This window comes from Neopsephotus bourkii, unplaced genomic scaffold (genome assembly GCF_033783945.1).
Source record: "Neopsephotus bourkii isolate Nb327-2 ecotype Australia unplaced genomic scaffold, CSIRO-AGI_Nbou_v1 NB_1542, whole genome shotgun sequence".
NCBI classification, from domain to species: Eukaryota; Metazoa; Chordata; class Aves; order Psittaciformes; family Psittacidae; genus Neopsephotus; species Neopsephotus bourkii.
The window spans coordinates 1,876,240-1,890,257 of NW_026902018.1; the positions used below are offsets into that span (position 1 = coordinate 1,876,240).

Here is a 14,018-nt window from a genome sequence, read left to right on the forward strand (position 1 = left end):
CTTGTGTAGGAGACCTGTTTTTTCATTTTAGTGAGGAAGTGCTATGCAAGGATCCAGAAATTTCAGGCTTCAGCTTCAGCAGGAAGAGGTGCTGCCAAGGAGGGACCCTTTCAAACTCTGCTTTCTAGAAGTAAGGATGAAAGTATCAGCTGTATAGGAATTTAATCCCATCTGTGTGTCAGACTGGACACACTTTGAGGCACTGCATGGAACTGGCCCACCATCAGCTCTGTTCTTGCTTCTGTCAGGCTTTAAACCAGCAGAATGGGTGGCTCTCAAAAACCTTACAAACTTACCTTCTGTGTGGGGTTGCAGAAATTAAAGTGTAGGCAAATAGGGAGATAAGTTGTTACTGTTCCTGCCCTATTTTGAAACAATGTGGACAATGCATTGTTAGTGCCAAGACTCACTTCCTTCCTAGGATTTGGCTTTTACAAAATACACAGTGAAAAAACAAACTCCTCTTGTAGCACATGTGCTGGTGGCACACCACCACGTGGCGATCCAAAACAGGTTCCCTCTATGCAGGCTGCTGCCTCTGCGTGCTCCCTGGTTCAGTAACTGCTCCACGAGCAGCATCCTGGTGGGCTCTTATGTGCAAGGCAGTGTGTAAGTGGTGGCTCTTTGTATGTGGGAGCTGAGGTGCTTTGAATATCTGTGGTAGCTGTCAGTGTTCAGACAGGCTGACGATTCCACATCTACATTATCAATCTGTGCACAGCTGATTGAATAAGCTGGCTGAAGCCTGCAGACTCCCTTCAGGATGAACTAGCTCACAGTACAATGAGCCTAGCACAAGACAGCTCAAAAGCTGTTGTATAACAAAATGGTGAGAGCTTACTTCAAAAATAGAAAAGCTTTTTTCTTCTTGCTTTTCTTTTTCTTTTTTTTTTACTCTTAAAATGAAGAAATTCTTCAAGTGATGGCAATTATCACAAAGGTGATGGACCTGGCAAGTGCAGCTCCCGCAGAGACTGGCCACATCTCCATAGATCTTCCACTTCTTTGCTTTCTTCTTTAATAGCCACTCTCAAAAGCATGTCTTTGTGGAGGGATACTCAGGAGGGAGTCAGGGACTAAAGTTAAACACGAGTTTTAATGGTGTTTGCTTCTGTAGCTTTATAAGTGTTTATATGTGGGCTTGGGCAAGAGGTGTGAGGTCAGATTATGCACTCAAACTGCTGTAAACTTAAAACTGCTGAAAAACGCAAGTGTCTGCTCATTTGCCTCACTGTAAATTATGCACAGTCCTACCTTCAGTGTTTGAAGAAGTAACTGGTATTGTAACTTAGACACTGTTCTGACCAAAACCTGAAATAACAAAATGCTAACCTCAGATTTTGAATGTCAGCCCCAGCCCTACCTCTACTCAGCCAGTCAGGGCTGCAGAACCGTATCATAGGTGCCACATCTGGGATTTTGGTCCCCAAGATACTTTAACATAGTAAGGACAAAACCCATTAATCCAAAGATAGCACAGTGTTAATGCAAAACAAAGCTGAGCTGTAATCCTGAAGATTATGGTTTCAGGAGCAAGATTTAATGTCACCTCAGGGTGGTTGCCTTTCTTTATTATTCTTTTTTTCTTTGGGTTCTGCTTTGTTTTCAGGCAAACTTCAAAGTGCCTCGTTAGATGCCTTCAGAAGTCATGAAGATGAAATGAATAAGAAGCGATTCAGGCAAATTGTTGACTCTGGAGAAGGGTTTGAAAGAGCACCACCACAAAAGCAACCCCCCGAGGGATAACTGTAATTGCATATGTGAGGAGTAGTCAGTGCTGCTCTGCCAGCCCCACTTAGCTGAGGCACCTTTGCTTCATCCTGAGAAGGGCTGATGCTTTTTGTCCTGGCTTCTCAACCATCAGTCTCAATTTTCCTTGACTCTCTAGATTTCCCTTGACTGTGTCATAGTGATTGAGCCTCACAGACTTCCTGTGGGGAATGCTTTGTGCTACAGAGTGAATTTGCTGAGAAGAGATGTATTCAGGGTCTGGCTTTTAAAGTGTGGAGGAATCCAGATGCCTTGGTAGCTGCAGTGGATTATTATTATTTTATTTATTTTTTGAAGTTCTCTTTGTTACTTTAAACAGTCCTGGGAAAGGATGAGAGAAAGAAAAGGAACAGAGAATAAAGATTCTCTCTGACAGATGGTTTCCATATTGTCAGGAGTTAAATCCTTAGGTCATGCTGAACAGTGAACACTGTCCCTTGAGAGCACACGCTTTGCTCTCAGGTTTAGCTGAGCCTGACCATCCTTGGCACACCTATTCTCTGTAAAACCACAGATAACCACAGAAAGTCTCCACTGTATGATCATGTTGCTTGAAACAAGTGTGGACATGCTTGCTGGGTCAGCAGGGGAGATTTGGCTGTCCTGCTAGCTGCTGAGGTAAAACTAGTGGGGAAGGAGGAGTGCCCAAGCCGGGCTGTTTGGGTCATGGCTCTTTTGCTGCTCCAGCTGTCCTGCAAACCTCTGCACAATGCTGATCTCACTAAAGTGGGGACATGGACACCAAAGGTTGGGTGTGATACTCTTCATGGCTGTGGAGGAAATAAGAGGGCAGATTAGTACTGCCTCCTCTTTTCTGGGTAAGATGGACACCAGCTACGTTTCTCCTTCCTGACCACCTCAGTTACTGTGATGAGAACCCTCTCTTTTATATCTGCTGTCTTGCCAGTGCCTTTGAATCTTTGAAATATAATGAGCAGAAGAAAAGTAGGGAAGCTGGGCAGGTTTTTGGCTTTTTTTCCCCTATTTTTAATCTTTATGCAATCACCTTCATCATGTAATAACAGTCTTCCAGTGCTTAAATGGGCTACAAAAAACCTGGAGAGGGGCTTGGGACAAGGGCTTGTAGGGACAGGCCAAGAGGAATGGCTTGAACCTGCCCGAGGGGAGACTGAGCTGAGCTCTTAGGCAGAAGCTCTTCCCTGTGAGGGTGCTGAGGCGCTGGCACAGGGTGCCCAGAGAAGCTGTGGCTGCCCCATCCCTGGCAGTGCTCAAGGCCAGGTTGGACACAGGGGCTTGGAGCAAGCTGCTCCAGTGGAAGGGGTCCCTGCCCATGGCAGGGGCTGGAGCTGGATGAGCTTTGGTAAGGGTAATACCTGTTGTTATGTTAACTGACGGAGCTGAAAAGAGCCAGCCATGCTCTCAGGCTCCGGTCCCTTGTTGGGTTTCTCCCTTCCCTTGTGTTGGTGGGTGGAGGCCAGAGCAGTGCCACTACCAGCGCCAGCCAGACGGTGCTGCTCTGGCCCTTGTGTTACAGGGGAAAGTGCAAGAGAGAAAACAGTGGAAAACAGGCGCTAGGGGAAGAACGATTTGTTCCAAAACATTTGCTTTGTAACAGGGTCATCTATAAATTCTGGGATTTCCTGTTTGCTGAATGGCAGGCTTTCTCTTTTCAGGTTACAGACTGGAATAACTTTATTACAGCTCATTGTAAGCTTCTTTCCTTTCCAAGCCCGGATTTGCAGCCTCTGCACAGAAATTTCCCAGCTTCCCTGGGTTTTAAGTTGTATCCTTCAGTGCCGTCCTCTTGAGCTTTGGGCTTTGGAAGTGGTGAGATCATGGTAGTTTTAGGGGGAAAGCATTAGACATATTAATGGATTCTTTTCATGCTCATGTATGTTCTGGAAATTGGGAAAGTGAAACTTAAAACTGGAAAAAATAATAATTTTAACCACAAGGAGACTGATCCTGCTCCTTGTACGCCTTGGGAATTCCGTGGCTCCAGTGGGAGTTGTCAGTGTTCGGAAAATACAGGCTTGAGGCTGGTCGGGATGTTGGGGTCTATTTTAACAGTTTTGTTTCAGAAAACAGCCATTAATGGGTAGTTGTTGTCAAGAATGTGGTGAGGGAACACTGTTAGGGTAGTCCTCGGGTCCAGACCCTCCTATAGCTAAAACAAGAGAGACCTGTCCCAGAATATGCTCTCATACTGATAGTACTGAGATTATCACGTTGGGAGCATCCACCTGCACTGTTGAAGGTGTAGGGCAGGTCACAGGTCTGGAGCAGGTAGTGACAATTTTCCACATGAATGCCTTGAGTGCCTGGATATCTCAGTCTCTTTTTGATTCATGGAAAGAGAGGGAAATGATCAAAAAATGCCTCCTTTGAGAGCTGATGAGAAATGAGGAGAGGAAGCGAATTACTATTGCAGTTCTGGGGAGGTAAGAACACTGTTTTCTGCCAAGCTATAGCATGAGATAGACTCTGTGACCTGCTAACACTGGTGAGATGAGCATCAAAGTGGCACTGAGCTCTTTGGACAAAGCTGTGTACGTGTCTGACACTCCACTGTGCAGGACCTCAAACACTCAGTGAGACATCCTCTTGTCTGGCCTGAGGAGCATTTACTGATTAAATTTACCATGAGGGAAGGTTAAGTTTTGTAACTGGGGAGCAAATCTTCTGCTAACTCAGCTTGAACATCATTAGTGGTACAGGTTTTGGAGGCTCTGAATGCAGGAGTTTGAAGATGTCTGTTGTTGAACATGCTGGGAGCATTTTTGGCTTTCTGCTGTGTTGAGCAAATGAGATTCTAGTCCTTGCCTGGTATTAGGCACTATTGTAACAATAATGAAAAGAAGATGATTAAAATCTGCCTACTAGTGGCAGGGGATGATGTTACTGTGGAGTGCTAGAGGTAAGGTGGCATTCTGAGCTTCTTGCATTCTCCACTGATGTGAAGAGAGTATTATCTGTGTGTATCTCTGTTGTAAGGTAAAGTAGGATTTCCAGCAGAGATAGAGTGTGTCATTGCTGGTTTTATTTTAACTAATGAAAAAGCCAACTGCTTTTCCCATGGAAATGATGCTTTCCATGGAAATTTAGTCTCTGTTAACTTTGGTGAAAGCTTCAGCCTATTTTTGGCAGCAATTAAAGGCATTCAAGAGATGCCTATCACTCCAGCTCACAGATTTCCACGGGGTGCTTTATTTGTGTTTGATGAAAGGAATAGAAAACACAGCAATATGGCTTCTGCTTCACTTTAACTCGCTCGCATCTCGTAGCAGCAAGTGACAAGCAATTTTTCTTCATTGGAAGCTGTTCTTCCACATATCACAGCATGGAATTGCTGATGGGATTTTCCCAAGATAAATAATAGCATCTAACATTCACTACCACCTGCTGCCCAGCAACCTGAAAGTGCTTTGGAGAAATAGTTATTAGGATTCATGACTATGAAATGAGTAAAATGATACTGTACTGGCTTTACAAATTAGAAAGCTGATCATTGTGTCTGTAATACTCAAAAGTTCCACTCATTCCAAATGTCAGCCTTTTTGAAGGCTTAGTTTGAGGGAATTGCATCCTGATCACAGCATATCGGCTCCCACTTTCTTCAGGAAGGGGCAATGGCTAAGAAATGGAAGAGTGAGGCCCCCAGGTTTCCAAAATGAGGAATGAGCTGAGGAGACACTGCTGCAGGAAACTTATGTCTAGTAGTTGCTCAAAGGGACAACAGGCTTGTGTAGTAGTTAAGCTGAGAATAAAACCAGGCTCTGCTTTATTTGCAGGAGTCTCTTCTCATTCAAATATTTATAAAGCTTGTTGAATGCATCTCTGTGTGGATTATGTGGGAGGAAGCATGAAATGTATGTGTGGTATCTCTGTGATAAAATTTAGCTTGCTGTGTGGGTATAATGTAGAAAAGCATTTGATCAGGAATACAACTGTGTTGAGCTCATCTGATGTATGATGTTCACTGCTTCTAAAAGTAGGTACTGCGTACCTAGTACTGTGAGCTTCCACCAGAATTCTTCCTACCTCTGCATTCTGTATTTTAACATCTGGAATGTAGTTACATGACAACACTCACTCATTAACATGGCACTGAGGCACCTGAGTTCACATGAGCAAGGGTTCTCCTGGCACACCACAGAGCTACTTCAGACCAATCAACTCGGACTGCATTCAATGCCCCCATCTCATTTGCCCATACACAGGCCAAATCTACTATTGCAGTTCTTGCCTGAATTAAAAGTCACTAAATGCGATGCACAGCCACATCTGCAACTGAACCACCTCTGTGTTGTTTCCTGGTTTGCACTAGTGGAAAAAGCTGGGGGAAGAAATAGGGAGCGATGTGTAGGAACACCTCACCAAGATTGCATTAAAGCATGGTCAAAGTGGTGGGCACCCAGGCTGCTGCTCAGGGTGCAGTTGTGTGGCTATGGATGGTAACAGGAATCTACTTGATGTTGAGAAGGGGAATTTGTGGTATCAGTAGAGATGGGATAGTGACTTACGATTCTGTGTCATAGAATCATAGAATGGTTCGGGTTGGAAGGGACCTGCCACAGGCAGGGACACCTTCCAGTAGACCAGGTTGCTCCAAGCCTCATCCAACCTGGCAGTTCAGGGCTTGTCTGGGACTGGGTAACCTGGGAAGCTCATCTGAAAGTAAGTTATGTCTGTTCTGTGGAGGAATGAGTTGGGCGTTGAGGTTCTGTTTTTACCATCCTCAGAACTTTGGGGTTTGTGTTTATGCTGCTGGGTCTATGGTTGGGATGGGCAGCGTGTCATTGAAATTCTTCCTCGCTCTTGCCAGGCTTTGTGTACTAAAGGATTCCCTTGTGTTCATCTGAGGAAGGGTGCATTACTCTTGCAGGTAGCTGCTGTTAGTACATTAGGTGTATTGCAGCAATGCTGAAGTCCTCTCTCAGCCCAGACCCAGTTTCCCCAGATGCTGTACAAACTGAACCCAGGACAGTCCTTTTTAGCTCTCTTTGATTCTTCAGGATCAATTGCTGCTCTTCCAAACCATGGGAAGAATAAAAATCCCAAGAGGGAATAGTTCATCTCTGAGCAGGAAAAGACTTTTAAATACAACTGGATGCCAGAGTTTAGGGTAAGATTCCCTGCACAGCAAGGCTGTGTGCCAGTTTTTATAACATATCTAAGTGTAATGGATGCAGTATTCCTGTTAATCATGCTCTCTGCTTAAGATATCCAGTAAAGCCCATCACATTAATTTAATTGAAAAATTCTGTGGGAATTGTATTAGATATTTTCCCTATTAAATTAATATTAAAGCTTTAAAGAGAATTTCTGGGCACCCATTGTTATTTGCAGGATTATTATGCAAATTGGTATCTTCTATCTGCCTTTTGGAGATGTGACCACTATAACTTAGCTTCTGCCTCCTGTCTCCCCAGCCTACATTTAATTATCCTTTTCCTTTGGATTGCTGGGGTCATTAACGTGATGCTTTCTGGGGCTTGTCACAGGACATTAGTTGTTGCTCTGTCAGTTTGGGCCTCTCTGAATGAATCTGTTCTTAATGAAGGTATGGGGGCTGCGAAGTGAAATCCGCTGGGTAGCAGCCTGGTTTATGGTGAGGGAAAGGGCAACTCTCTCCTCGGTGGCTGGAGAGAATGAAATGAGATTAGGGTTGGTCAGGGCTGACATTTAATGGGGCAGTTTGGAGGCCAAGAGAGCACTGTGCTCAGGGCTTGAGTGGTGGCTTTGCACATCTGATACCAAGTTGCTGGTGGGTTTAGCACAACTACAGCGTATGGTGTGGGACCACAGGATTGTTCAGCGTGGAAGAGACCTTTAAGATCATCGAGTCCAACTGTTACCCCAGCACTGCCAAGGCCACTACTAACCCATGGCACTAAGAGGCTCATCTACACGTCTGTTAAATGCCTTTAGGGATGGTGACTCCACCACAGCCCTGGGCAACCTGTTGGTGAAGTTCTCAAACTGGGGGCACTACCTGCGTTGGCTTTTAAAGCAGGAGGCAGTAGCCTGTCCTTCCCCCTCTTCACCCAGCTGACAGATGAGGGGGCTCTGCGTATCCATGGAAGCTGTTAGCCTTTTGGGAATTTAGGGAACCTTGATAAATGCTGTCATGTACTGGATGCCTCAGTGCAGGTCACATTCAAGATCCGCAAACCCTTGCAGTTCTTCCTCAGGCTACTTAAATAAGGCAATGCCTCTTTTCCTTGTGAGCTCTCAGCTGGTTTCTGTTGCTGTGTTATGCTTTTTGCTTTCTCCCAGACTTCGGCTTTTGTTGGAGCTGTTTCTGAGGGAACCAGCAGCAGAGCTGGAGCCCTTTAAGAAGTTGGGGCATTATCCAAGTCGCTGCTGAATCTGGGAGTCGTGACTCGTATGTGCTGGAGCGCCGAGGGAACAGCTTGTGCTCACATTCAGAGGAACAGGTGCCACTGCACAACTGGGGATACATGGACACAGACACAAGGAAACAGCAGCTTGTTCAGCCCTGGTTTGATATTGGTCCATAACCTAATCCAGGCGATGGGCAGCACTATGGGGTTGTGCTTATTAAGCTGTCCACCTGCCCAACAACCTCCCCCGTCCTTCCCTAGTGAAGCAGTGAGCTCAGGTTTCCCCATTTGACTCACTAAAACCAGGAGAGGAGATGGCTCTGGCTCCTGTCCTGTCCCCCAGACACAGCCTAAAAAGAGCAGGGCAGTATTCAGCCCAGACGCTGGCCCAGAATGAGATGTGCATGCAGCAGGACTTCATCCAATAGCTCCAGGAGGCTGTTGTTATTTGTGGTCAGTGTGTTTTGGGTTTGTTTTCTCTATGAAAGTGCAAGTTCTTGCCTTCATGGTTATTTCTGCATACCAGCTGTGTTTCCGGTGAGCAGCTGGAGAGCTGCCTGACTCAGCACGTCTCCTGCCTTAACGCTCCGAAAGTGCACTCAGACAAGACTAGGAATGCTGTGGGCAAAACAGTGGGACCCCACGTAGCTCATGCAACCAGTGAGGAGATGCTGTTTGCATGGATAGGGGTGTTTAGAGTCAAGTGACACCAAGCATTTGCTTTGAGGAGCATGCCCACAAAGAAGGAACAAATATCTTTATATCAGAAATATATGGTGTGCATATTGTTAATGTCTGTAAAAGCACTCAGTCATGTAGAAAGGACTGGGACAAGGCTGGGGTGCTGTGGGGAACAAGAGGCTCTTTCAGTAGGAGCAGAGAGCCTTCGGTGCGTGCCAGATGAGCCTTGCAGAACAAACCCATCCATTTTTATACTTCAGTCCTAGGACAATGTGCAATGTCTCATAATTGTCTTGAGTCACTCTTTCCAGACAGGTTCATCATATCCTTTGCATGGGGTAGCGTTTGACTTTTCCACATGTGTTACTGATTTGTAGGATGTTTCACACTGCAGAGCTGGGGGGGGTTAGAGGGTGGATGGGAACTGGTGAGAGGAGGTTAGGAAGACACTTCTGCCTGGTGGTTTGAGTAATGGAATAAGAATAGGAAGATTGTATTACCAGCTTTGCTTTTGACCTTGGACAAGTAAACTCTGTCTGCCTCTCTCTCTGTTTTCTGCCCGTTGTCTGTTTTAACTATAACTCTTTGATATAATAATGGTCTCCCTCCATGTGATTGTATAGTGTCTAACAGTCAAAACCTGAGCTGATGGAGAACTTCTTAGTACTACTGTGCTACCAGTAAGTACAATAAAAATAATAATGTAAAAATGAATGTGTTTTGTAAACCACAGTGGGACTCACATGAACAGCAAAATACCACTTAGAGTGAAGAGGAATTAAAGTCTGGTGTAACTCCACTCTAATAAGCAAACTAAAACCTCCAGTTGCAGTGAGGTTGTTGAGGGCAGCAGGAAAGGAACTTTGCTTGTAAACATGAGAATTTGGCTGTTTCACAGGGTAACAGTTTTGTCATTTGCCTGTTCAGGAGGAAGTTCTTTAACTGAACAGATTTTTCTGGCAGCATCTCTGTTTGGAAGTGAGTCTCATGGCAGCTCCCAGGTTTGTAATTGACGGAGAAGAGGGAGAAAACTCTTCTCCCCTGAGAGTACACAAGCCTTCCCTGACCTATGTAGTTGTATTTGTCTTTAGGTATTCTGCCTATCACAGAGGCAAGGTGTACTCCCTGTTCCAGGCAGAGCAGACTGAATTATGAGTCTGGCACAGAAGGACCATTGTGTGTCCTACTGCAAGCACTGAAGCTGGTGAGTGTCTTCCTTTGGCTTGCCTCAAAACTAGGCACAGAAGTCCTCAGGCTTGGCTGCCTAAGACAGCAGCCTTGTTTGTGAATTGTCTTGCAGTTGCTCAAGCCAGTCTGCACTTAGCCTCAGGCTTGGGAAGTGCTGTGTCCTCACTAGAAGTGTCTCAGGACATGCCTTGTTTTGCAGAGTCCATCTTGAGATCTTACTGAAGCACCTGAAGTCAGCTCACACTGTTTTGATCCTCACAGCCCTGCTACAATACCAAGTCAGGTTGTGGGGATGATGCAGCACTCCCTTGGGAAGTTTCAGCACAGCTTCATATTCCACCTATAAAGCATCAGAGGTGGTCTTATTCCAGGCTGTCTGTCTGATACAATTGGGATTTCATAGCAATAAGAGCTAATATTTGTTTACTTCTTTTCCTAATTGTAACTAATACATCTTTCTGAAGACAGGCAAACAAAAAAAGAGGTTGAGGGTTCAATATGATTCACTTCAGCCAGCTCCAGGATAACATTTGCCTCTGTGGGTAGCAGTGATTCCCTACACTCTTGATTGCTCAATTTCCTTCCTACCCCCTCAGCAGACACTTTTTTCATGCCAACTCATACAGAGCTCACAGAAGCACAGGAAGCCTTTTGCTGTGTAAGAAGGACTTGAGCCCTTTCACGTGCTCTTGTGTCATTTGTGAAATTAGAGGCACATGTAGCCTCAGTGCTAAGTGTACTGATCCTCTGCTGAAAAACAGGTCACTTAAAAGCAAACCCACCTCAGTCAATCCGTATGTGTGAGTATGAGTGCGTTACATGTATGTGTGGAGAGTGAGAGTGCTTTGTCATGGTTTGGGTTGACTCAGTGGGAATTGCAACAGATCTTCTCACAGTGCTGCTGAGACAGAGATTTTAACATATGAATAAATAACCAACATGATCTGCTACACACAGACTGCCTGAACCTTATCCCATGGATATATAAATGGTATCATTCAGTACAAAAGCTTCACAGGGTCTTCCTAAGTCATCTGCTTCAGTCCTTGACTATGATAGGCAACTGCACCTCATCCATCTGCTCATTCAGGGAACACAGCTCTCATCTGAAAACTAAATACTTTCTTTTGCCCTTATTCTGTGAGGAAGACTAAAATGCCTCTCTCTGACCTCATGTGCACACAGGCCTGAGAAAACACTGGTGGGTGGCTCATAAGATCCTCCAAAGTGTCATCAGTACTGCATCATCTCTCTGCCTGTGGAGACTCGGTGCTTGTCCTCCTCCTTGAGAACATAACTGTTCTGAAGAGCAGGCCATCCCTCTTCAGGGTTAGACCTGCTGATTGAAGGAGTAAAAAATTGTTATTTAATCTGTTTATTTTATATGTCATAAATGTCATGGCTTTTCTGCAGATTGTGCTCATATTTTTGTGCTCACAGATCTTTATATTAACCGTTTAGATGCTGAATCCTTCAAAATCATTTTAGTAAGTGAAGTAATGAAAAGTTCCCCACCTCCATGCTGGGACTGGCATTCAGAATATCAGTGAGTTAGCTCCTCGACTTCCACCTGAGTTTTCCAGGAAGGACCAGTTTGTGGGTGCTTCCGAGCAGAGGCAGTTTAGGTACAAACCCCAAACCAGTCTGTCTGGGTTGAGCAGAAAGAGGTGGATGGCAGCAGCTGACGTTTGTGTGAGTGAATGGCAAGCCTAAGTCAGCAAGGTGATTTAATGGATCTGTTCCTGTATTCTTCTCTCCAGTTAACAGGAAGGTGTTAGGAACTTGGCTCCTAGTAAGGAAAGGTATCTTCCTCCCCCTTCTTTTAGTGCCAACTGAGGGAGAGGAAACTTCCTTTTACATCTTATGTATGTTTGTATGTGTCAGTGTATCACTGGGTGTGTTGGTGATGCGTTCTACATACAGGATTTCTAAACCCTATGCTTACAGAAACCTGTGTGTTCTTAAACTTGCTCAGAAACAGAGTTAATGTGACATTTAAGTCCTCCCTGCTTTTCCTGAAGTTCTGGTTATTTCAAATCAAATCCAGTATTTGATCTGAAGCTCAGATAGGCTCAGTCCATACTCTATATTCTCCTTTCTGTAGGATCTTCTACCTCCTTTCTGCCTAGATGGAAGAATGAGCCCTACCACTCAATTAGTCAGTAGAACACACTTAACCCTTACCCAGAAGGCTCAGCACCTGCACAGCATTTTATCTAAGCACTTACAAACTCCTTTTGCTTTCCCCCCTTCCTCTTTTTTCTGCAATCCTTACTAAATCCCTGGCTATCCTGGAATTATTTAATTGCATGAACAGCAGAGCCAGAGCCCTGCCTGTGTGTGCAAGAGCTCCCCAGCCCTTTAATACAAGGCAGTCTTCTATGAAAGAAAAGAAGGTGGAGAGGTACAAGGATTCACACCAGCAGAAACAAAGGCAGGTGATGGGTGCCGAAGCTGTGTGCCTGCTGTGTGATCTACAGTACCCGCCTGTCTTGAGCATAGTGGCTTTATGCAACATCTTTGTCCTCTGAAAGCCTTACCCTGCACAACACAATAAATAATGTCTTAGAGCAATGTGACCTGTGGCAAGCAGTAAGTGATGACATTGTCAGACACACACAACTGTTGAACCAAGCAGACTGTAATCATCATGCTGTACCCACGGAAAGACATTTGGCAAATGAGATTCCATTTTCACATTGGTCTGTGCCAAGCGTGTAAATTTTCAGCAGGACAAGCAGCATTAGGGATGTGTAATTGATTGTCTGAATTATAATAAACAAGCTGTGGCAGGTGATCATCCATCAAATTCCTGCTGCATGTTCCAGCACACTGTAAAACACAGGGAGAGCCAGAACATGAGCACTCTCATTCATACAGAAACAGGGAAGAGGAGGGAATAGGAAAAAGGATCCTGGTGGAAGTGAGAGGGGACTGCAGCCATGGGGAGAAAACCAGGGATGGAAGAGACTAATCAATTGCTTTAGTGAATGAAAAAGTCCCTTCTACTATTACTGCCATTGGGAACTGGAGGATTTGCTGCAGTGGCTGGTGTTTGGAGCTGGGTGTGCTGGTAAATAAACACAGGGGAGAGGAAAGCAAAAGGAGGAGCTATGGTTAGAGAGAATCAACTGCAGAGAAGTGCATGTGTGTGTGTATGTGTGAGAGAATGAGGACTCAGCAGCTTTGCCTTCTTGTAGATGCTTCAGTCTAGGGCTGAATGGTCAAACCCAGTACCAGGTCTTTATGATTGTGCTAAGGAGATGCTTTCCCTGATGCCTTCACGTTGTAAAGGGCTGTTGCAGATCAAGTGGTGCTGTTTCAGAATAGAGGTGATCTGAATGACAGCCCTTCCCTAAGGAAAGGGAACAGGAGTTGAGAGCAGTTCAACTCATCTGCTTCTCTTTCCAGGAAGGAAATCACTGGTCTTGGAGAGGAGTGTGAAGACATGTTGAAATAAAACTATGGCGAAACAGTGTCTCTGGATAGATGGGACAGTTGTGTTTTCCTGAGTCCTTACAAGCAAACCTCATGCAGATTAGGATGTGGGACATCCTCACCTTCTCTACTGAAGATGACTGGGCAACAATGGGAATAATTTGCCCCTCTGATATTCCCAGTTTCTTTTATTTTATTTGCTGCCTATGCGGTATGAATGGTCAGACCTTTTTCTCCCCCAGATTTGTGAGATTTTGGATCTCAGACTAGTTTCTGGACAGTTTCATGCCATTATGTGACAATGACCCCAAGGGTAATTGTGTCGGTATTGTTTGTGTTTGCTGTCTGAGCGAATGCTCAGACATTCCCCTGCAGGCTTTTGCCTGGGAACATCTGAATTTTACTCTCTGCAAACACGATAGTCCCCAGGATTTGTGGGATAAATGCTTATGTAAAATGGATGTGAATGTAACTGGTGCAAATTCACCTCAACTGGATAGAAGAATGAAGCAAACATGGTGAAAACTCATAAAATCATTGTGACGTTTTGGAGAAAATTATATACAGATCCCTAAAGTTGGCATTCTTCTTTATTTGGTCAAATTGCGGTTGAAACATGTTACTTACTGTGGC

General features: G+C 44.9%; 1 long non-coding RNA gene across 1 annotated transcript; it reads left to right on the forward strand.

Annotated features, from left to right (window-relative positions):
* Positions 1–9,636: 9,636 nt before the first annotated feature.
* On the forward strand, positions 9,637–11,217 carry LOC133221508 (uncharacterized). The gene is made up of 3 exons (XR_009728010.1): positions 9,637–9,760; positions 9,851–9,963; positions 10,147–11,217. It is a non-coding gene; the product is annotated as an uncharacterized LOC133221508 (long non-coding RNA).
* Positions 11,218–14,018: the final 2,801 nt, after the last annotated feature.